General features: G+C 38.3%; 1 pseudogene; it reads right to left on the reverse strand.

The window, feature by feature from the left end:
* Nucleotides 1-7621: 7621 nt before the first annotated feature.
* LOC112631837 lies at nucleotides 7622-8361 on the reverse strand (annotated as a pseudogene).
* Between the last annotated feature and the right edge of the window lie 576 nt (nucleotides 8362-8937).

Genomic DNA, 8937 nt, shown 5'->3' on the forward strand with positions numbered 1-8937 from the left:
ATCCCATAGGTTTTGGTATGTTGTGTTTTCATTATCATTTAAAGAAAGTTTTCAATTTCCTTCTTAACTCCTTCATTAACCCACTGGTCGTTCAAGAGCATATTATTTAATTTTCATGTCTTTGTATAGTTTCAAAAACTCCTCTTACTATTAATTTCTAGTTTTATTCCATTGTGGTCAGAGAAGATGCTTGATATTATTTGCATGATTTTGAACGTTTTAAGATTTGCCTTGTGATCTTACATATGTCTGTTCTTGAGAAAGAGCCATGTCCTGAGGAGAAGAATGTGTATTCTGCAGTCATCAGATGAAATGTTCTGTAAATAGCTATTAGATTCATTTGGTTTATACTGCAGATTAAGTCTGTTGTTTCTTTGCTGATTTCCTTTCTGGGAAATCTGTCCAATGCTGAAAGAAGGGTGTTGAAGTCTCCAGCTATTATTGTATTGGGGCCTATCTCTCTCTTTAGCTCCAATAATATTTGCTTTATATATCTAGATGCTCCAGTTTTGGGTGCATAGATATTTAAAATTATATCTTCTTGCCACATTGACCCCTTTATCATTATATAGTGACCTTCTTTGTCTCTTCTTACAGTTTTTGTTTTGAAATCTATTTGTCTAATATTGTTATAGTGACTCCTGCTATTTTTTGGTTTCCATTGGCATGGAATATTTTTTCTGTTCCTTTATCTTTAGTCTATGTGTGACTTTAGGGTAAAATTTGTTTCTTGTAGGCAAAAGATTAATGGGTCTTATTTTTTCATCCATTTAGCCACTCTGTGTGTTTTGATTGGAGAGATTAGTCCATTTACATTTATTGTTATTATTGATAAGGAAGGGCTTACTCCTACTATTTTGTTATTTGTTTTATGGTTGTTTTTTGTTTTGTGGTCTCCTCTTTCTTCTTTCTTTCCTTCCTGCCTTCCTTTAGTGAAGGTGACGTTCTCTGATATGATTTAGCTTCTTGCTTTTTAATTTTGTATATTCATTGTATGTTTTTGTTTGAGTTTACCATGGACTTGCAAATACTATCTTATAACCCATGATTTTAACCTGACAATAATGTAACACTTTGTATAAACATTGAAATGAACAAAAAATTCCATGCCCTAACTTTACCCCCCAACTTTTAAACTTTTTGTTGTTTCTATTTATATCTTATTGTACTGGCTATGTCTTGAAAAGTTATTTTTTATTGGTTCATTGTTTAATCTTTTTACTTGGGTTAAGAGTACTTTACACACCACAGTTAAAGTGTTATAATACTGTGTTTTTCTGTGTACTTACTATTACCAGTGAGTTTTGTTCCTTCTGGTGAGTACTTATTGCTCATTAATGTCCTTTTCTTTCTGATTGAAATACTCTCTTTAGCATTTCTTGTAGGACAGGTTGGTGTTGATGAAATCCCTCAGCCTTTGTTTGGGAAAGTCTTTATTTCTCCTTCATGTTCGAAGGATATTTTAACTAGATATACTATTATAAAGTTTTTTTTTTCCTTTAGCACTTTAAATATGTCATTACACTCTCTCCTGGCTTATAAGGTTTCCACTGAAAGTCTGTTTCCAGATGTATCGAAGCTCCAGTGCATGTTATTTGTTTTTCTTTCCTCTTGATACTTTTAGGATCAGTTCTTTACCCTTGACCTTTGGGAATTTTATTTGGGAGGTTATTAAATGCCTTAAAATAGTCTTCTTTGGGCTAACTTTGCTTGGTGTTCTATAACCTTCTTGTACTTGGATATTGATATCTTTCTATAGATTTGGGAAGTTCTCCGTTATTAACCCTTTGAATAAACTTTCAATAACTTTAAGGCCAATAACTCTTAGATTTGGCCTTTGAGGCTATTTTCTAGATCCTGTAGGCATACTTCATTGTTTTTTATTATTTTTTTCTTTTGTCTCCTCTGTGTATTTTCAAATAGCCTGTCTTCAAGCTCACAATTACATCTTCTGCTTGATCAATTCTGCTGTTAAAGGACTCTGACATATTTTTCAGTGTGCCAAATGTATTTTTCAGCTCCAGAATTTCTGCTTGATTCTTGTTAATAATTTCAATCCCTTTGTTAAATTTATTTGATAGAATTCTGAACTTTTTTATCTGTGTTATCTTGATTTTCTTTGAGTCTTCTCAAAACAGCTATTTTGAATTCTATATCTAAAAGGTCTCATATCTTTGTTTCTCCAAGATTGGTCCCTTGTGATCTACTTAGTTCATTTGGTGAGGTAATGTTTTCCTGGATGATATTGATGCTGGCAAATGTTCTTCAGTTTCTGGGCATTGAAGAGCTGGGTATTTATTGCAGTCTTCACTGTCTGGGCTTATTTTTACCCATCCTTCTTGAGCAACACATTTTAGATATTTAAAAGGACTTGGGTGTTGTGATCTAAGATGTATGTGCTTTAGGGGGCACCCCAAGGCCAGTAACATGTTTCTTGCAGACTCATTAGTGGTACCACACTGATAATCTTGGACAAGACCCAAGATAATTCTCTTGATTACCAGGCAGAGACTCTTATTTTCTTCCTTTACTTTCTCCCAAACAAACAGAGTCTCTCTCTTTCCCTATGTTCTGAGCCACCTAAAGCTGGAGGTTAAGTGACACAAGCACCCCTACACTGGATCAGACCTGAAGCCAGCACAGCAGTGAGTCTCGGCTAATGCTTACTGTAACCACTTCCTGACTACTGCCTATGTTTGCTCAAGGCCCTGGGGCTCTACAATCAGCTGGTGGCAAAGTCAGCTGGGTGTAGGTCCTTCCCTTCAGGGTGGCAAGGTCCCCCAGGCCCCATATGGGTCCAGGGATGCCATCTGGGAGTCAAAAATCTTAGAAGTCCACCTGGTATTCTATTGTACTGCAGCTGAGCTGGCACTCAAACCACAATATGTAGTCCTTCCTACTCTTAACCTTCCCTTTCTAAAGCCAGAATAACCTCAACCGACAGCCACCATGACCCCAGGCCACAAGGAGTACTGCCAGACTATTGCTGATGTTCCCTTAAAGCCTAAGGGCTCTAAAGTCAGCTTGTGGTGAATGTTGTCTGGCCTGAGACTCACCCTTCAGAGCAGTGGGATCACCTCTGGTCCAGGGCAAGTCCAGAAATGCTGTTTAAGAGTCAAGTCTTGGAATTAGGGAACTCATGACCCCACTTGATGCTTTAACTCCTGTGGCTGTGCTGGTACCTAAGGCTCAAGACAAAGTCCCCTTTACTTTCTCCTCTGCATTTCTCAAGCAGAAGGAGTTTTGTCCCATAGCCACTACAGCTGGGAACGTGCTGAGTCTCACCTGTAGCTAGCAAGTCTCAGAGGCTCACTCAAGGCCTTTGACACAGTACCTGGGTATCGCTGCTGCTTATTCAGGGCCCAAGGGCTCTTCAGTTAGCAGGTGATGAATGCTGCCAGGACTGGGTCCTTTTCTCAAGGCAGTGGGTTCCCTTGTGGCCAAAGGTATGTTTAGAAATGTTGTCCAGGAGCTAGGGCCTTGAATGGGTCCTCACAACTCTGACCAGTGCCATATCCTGCTATGGCAAGATGCAAGACAAAGTCCTCCACCGCCTTCCTTTTCCTCTCCTCAAGCAAAAGGAAGTGGTTTCTTTTGGAGTCATGAACTGTGCAGCCTGGGGGTAGGGGAGGTGTGTTGCCAACACTCCTTTGGCTGCCCCAGCTGATATCTCAGTATGTGTATGCTCCACCACCCAGTCTGTCTCTGGGCCTAGTTGAGCACTAGAACTCACCTAAGAATTGTAGTCCTTATGGCCTAGACTGCCTTTCAAGTTTATTTAGAGACACAGAGTACTTTGTCCCTCAGTGGTAAGGTTTATGGGAAGTCAAATTCTGACCACTGCGATTGGTGATTACCCTCTGGGTAGGTCTGGTTTAAATGCTCCTGCTATGGGCTGACATCAACTGAGTTTGGTCTGGTGTTGCTTTCTGCTGTAGCAGGACAGTGCTGAGTTTATTGCTTTATAATTGCTGTGTTCACCCTCCTCCAGCGCCCAGGGACACTCTGCACCACATTGCTGCTGCCAGAGGTGGGGGAGGGGTGGCGTCAGCAATTCAAGACTGTTGTTTTCTATCTCTTCAGTGTCTCTTTCAGTGACACAATGTTAACACCAGATACTATGAGGGCTTGCCTGATTTCTGGTTCTTATGATGGTGTTTGTTCTGTATAGATAAGTTGTTAAATTGGTGTCCTTGCAGGGGGCATGATTGATGGAGATTTCTATCCCCCCAACTTTCCCTGCCTTCTTACCACCTGAATTCTTGCATCTAACAAAAACTCTACTGCCCTTAAAGAGTTCAAACTGGAGTGGGTGTACAGGTTTCAGTTGAGTTAGACATGCAGTACCTAGAACCACTCTAAATTTTTCCCTGTCTGGCTTATTTTCTCCTAATCATAATCAGTCTCTAGTAAAGAAAGTGAGAAAACTTGGGCTCAGCCTCTTCATCATCTACCACCTTCTTATACAAACTTGAGAAACTATTTCCCCTATGAGTTTTTTTTCTCAGATTTGCTGAACCTCAGGGAAAGAAGGAATCTCACAAAACCATTGACATAGGCCCTTGCTTTGTGTCCACATTTCCTTGACATCATCTCCTTTTCTAGTTTTTACTTGAAGAGTTCCAGAGAGAGGAAACTTACTAATCTCATTAATGGATGTAGATCTAGGCTATGAGTTGTGAGGCCTACTGGACTGTGAAATAATAGTCTGAGTTTTTGACTTATTTGAAAAGTGAATAATTTTGGAGATCCTTACTTTGTAGGGGGGTCCTAAAATTTATCTTCCTAACCAGGACACTCTTAAGAACAAAAGGAGGTACTAATAACAATAATACTGGAGCAGTAGGAATAAAACGGGACTATCCTGAGCAAACCAAGACATATGATTACTTGACTGCCATGATTTTATGGCCACCAACAACTGGTAAAAATTCCACGGGCAAGGCTGGGTCCCATCTTTAGTAAGGAACCCTGAATTTTGGTCTTGCTGCCCTCCTTACTTTCCACCCAAACTGTTAACAGTCATTGTTTTTTGAACCATCTCCTGTTCTTTAACCAATTCTTTTGTGAGAATTTCAGCCCTAAAGCCATTTCAGAAAGAAAGCATGTACATATACTCATAATTTCAAGCAAATTTCCCCCACAGGCACTTCATAACCCTGACTACTATCTTGATCAGATGCATATTTAATGCCTTTTGACAGAGACACAGATGCAAACTGTTCAACCCTTTCTGAGGTGTTAGAATGCTGCCAGGTCCCAGTACAGCTTCTGTGAGAGCTACTGGAATGCCTGGAGCTACCCTCTCTCAGTGTCCCCACAAGACCCAAATCTCAGGAAACTTACCGCAAGGTAATAGAAGGAGAGGCAGGGCTTATTAAGTTTCCTTCTGCAGGCCATTTGATTGCATTTCTGCCCTGAGCACAGGCTTATTTGCATACTTGATTTATGGCTTTAATTCAAATATTACTGTTGTTTCACATAAACCACTACCCTGATTTCTCTTTAAATTTTTCTTTTAACAATTCACTCAATACCACATGGAACCTAGTGAAACCAGGGGCCTTTAATATGAGGCCTCCATTTCCATTTCCACTGGGACAGAGGAGTATGGAAGATGGAGAATGGAAAATGAACTAACTGTTAAGTTTCAGAAATGTTTACTCCCACTGCAGGGCAGTCTGGCTCACACAACTCAAGCACATTCAGCTTCAAGAATCTTTGATAAGAATCTTTGTTTTTATGTTACTGATTCTATAAGAGGAAATTTCTTTTAAAGTTGCCTCTTCTCTTCTTTTCTTTATTTGTTCTTTCCAAAAGACAGTCAAAATTTATGGAGCCAAGCACTGAGCTAATGTCTCAGATGATGGTAGGGCTAAAGACAAGTTTGTCCTGGCCCTCAGGGAGATTGTATTCTTGCCAGACAATACAGACATCAGGAAAGAATTACACATTCTTTTAATTAATTATGTATTCTAAACAACTGCTTTGCTGAATAGACATTTTAAATATAGTCTATCTAAAAGCACTGGAGAGATTCTGAGGTTACCAGAACTGAGGGGCCAGGATTACAGAGATAAGGGATATACAGGACAGTGAGCCTGTGACAGTTATTCCCTTAAGGCATTTGCCTTTTCTTAAACTGGAGTTATAGAACAAGAGGTAGAGAATGAGAGCAAGAGAGAATATGATAAGTTTCAGGAAGGAGCACAGTGTGACGAAAAAGCTATGCGGCACCTTCATCAGTCTAACACTACAGGGGAGCGGAAACATTGAAGTCTGAGACTCTAAGAATGAGGCATCTTGGAAAACACACAAGATTTTCAGGTTGAATCCTTCAAGGGCTACATTATGGAATGGGGTTGGATCAGAGGTCGACCAAACCTCACAAAGTCTGAGAATAAGCCTCAAAGAAGTGAGTCCCCTAATTGGTTTAAGGCATTATGGCCCTGTTCTAACCACCTGCCAAGAGGATCAATGATTGGCTGATAACACCAAATAATGCCAGTGAGGATGTGGAGCAAACAGGAATTCTCATTCATTGCTCGTATTCAAAAATGATACAATGATTTTGGAAGATAGTTTGCCATTTCCTTAAAAAACGAAATATAGTCTTACCATATAATGCAATAATTGTGCTACTGGGTATTTACCCAAAAGAGTTGAAAATTATGTCTATGCAAAAATCTGAATGTGAATAGTAGCTTTATTTATAATGGCCCAAAACTGGAAGCAAGATGTCCTTTAGTAGGTAAATAGATCAACAACATGTGGTTCATCCATACAATATTATATTATTTGATAGTAAAAAGAAATGAGCTATTATGTCACAAAAAATAGGTGGAAGAACCTTAAATGCATATTTCTAGGCAAATGAAGCCCGTTTGAAAGGAATACACACTATATGATTCTAACTGTATGACATTCTGGAAAAAGCAAAAGTATAGAGATAGTTAAACAATCAGCAACTGCCAGGGTTTAGAAGGACGAGAGGGAAGGATAGATGGAGCATAGGGAATTTTTATGGTATTATTGTGTAATAATGGTGTATTCATGACATCGTGCATTTGGGGGAACATAGAGAACTATATGACACAAAGAGTGCATCTTAATATAAACTTTCAACTTTAATAATAACAAATTGATATTGTTTCATTAACTGTAACAAATGTATTATACTAAAGCAAGATATTAAAAACAGAGGAAACTTTGTATGTGTGTGACAGGGAGGGCTTATATGGGAATTCTGTACTACCTGTCAATTTTCTGTAAACCTAAAAAGTAAATTTTAAAATAGAACAAAAATTAATTGACAAGCAATTTACAAGTAAAAAACTAAGAGAAGGAATAGACAAATGTTCAATCACAGTAAGACACATTAACATACCTTGGTAACTGATAGAACAAGCAAAGCAAAATGCTCAGTGAGGACATAGAAAATCAGTAAAAACACAATTCAAGAAAACCTGATCTAATGGACATATGTACAACATAGTGCCCAACAGTGGTAGAATACACATTCTATTAAGTGCATTAGAACAAAATTGATTACAAGCAGAAACATAAATATCAATATATATATTTTTTGAGAGTCTAATCTCCTCTAATTACTCAAATAATCTTATTTTTGACTGGACTCAGACTTAGGGTAGAAGCTTGCAGAGAGGACAGTCTGCATCCCTTGGCAATCTGTTCCTGGCATTTTTCTTTGGCTTCCTTCATTGTCTGGGCCAAAAGTTTAGCCTATTCTGCGGCCTCTTTTTTATTTTTCTTAGTACTTTTTTTCTTCAGAGCAATACACTGGTGTTTGTGTTGCAGGACATATGGAGTAACAAGATGCTGAATCTTGGGTGCTTTGGTCCTGGGTTTCTTACCTTATTTGTCTAAGGGGTTTCTTACAACATATTGGAGGATGTCATGTTGTTTAGGCAGATTAAAAAGATTGTGGATTCTGCTAGCTCCTTTGGGCCTCAGGCAATGAGGCACCATAGTATCAGTCAGTGCAGGAACATTATTCTCTCCTTTTTTAATTTTACAATAACCAAGTTGAGAACATTCAGATTGACATCCACAATGCAACCTCGAACAGATTTGTGCTTTTTTTCTCCAGTTCACCTTGGTCTATAACCGGAATGCCCCTTTCTCAGTAGCAGGCAGACACAGCCATGGGTCAAGACACACTACTTCATGGGGAAACCTTGTTTGTCATTCCTACCACTGACTCAGACCACATAAACATCCTATTCTTCACCGAGAGTGTTAGCAGCAACTTCTGTTCACCATACACTTCTCATAAATATGAAATCTGCATTCATCATCCACTTCCTAGCTAGTGGCTAGGAAGGACATATTCAGCTTCATCTTGAAGCAGCTGATCACCTCTGAGGTGCCACGAAAAGGTGTTCAATATATTTTAAATGAACAATCTCATTCAGCCTGTGCTGGAATCAAGCCGGATATCAATAACAAAAGAATGCTAAAACATCCCCAATTACTTGGAAATTAAGCAACATATTTTGAAACAATCCAGGGATTGAAGGTAGAATCACAAGTAATATTATAAAATATTTCAAACTAAATGAAAATGAAAATATGACATAAAATTTTGGAGGATGCTAATAAAACAGTGGTTAAGGAGAAATGTTTAGGTCTAAATGCATACATTAATAAAAAATGGAAGGCTGAAAAATCTCAGTATCACTCTCAGAAATTATAGCCAATAGATCCCAAATGAAACTGAAGGAAAAAAATAATAATAAAATCAATGAAACAGAAAATATAAACACAAAAGATTCAAAGAGCCAGAAGTTAAAGGTTTGAAAAGGTGAATAACATTGTTAAATCTCTAGCAAGTCTAGGCAAGAAGAAAAGAGGAGAAATTAAAAAAAAAAATCAATAGCAGAAACAAAAAGTGAGATTGCTATAGATCATACAGAG

This window comes from Theropithecus gelada, chromosome 9, assembly GCF_003255815.1.
Source record: "Theropithecus gelada isolate Dixy chromosome 9, Tgel_1.0, whole genome shotgun sequence".
NCBI lineage: Eukaryota > Metazoa > Chordata > Mammalia > Primates > Cercopithecidae > Theropithecus > Theropithecus gelada.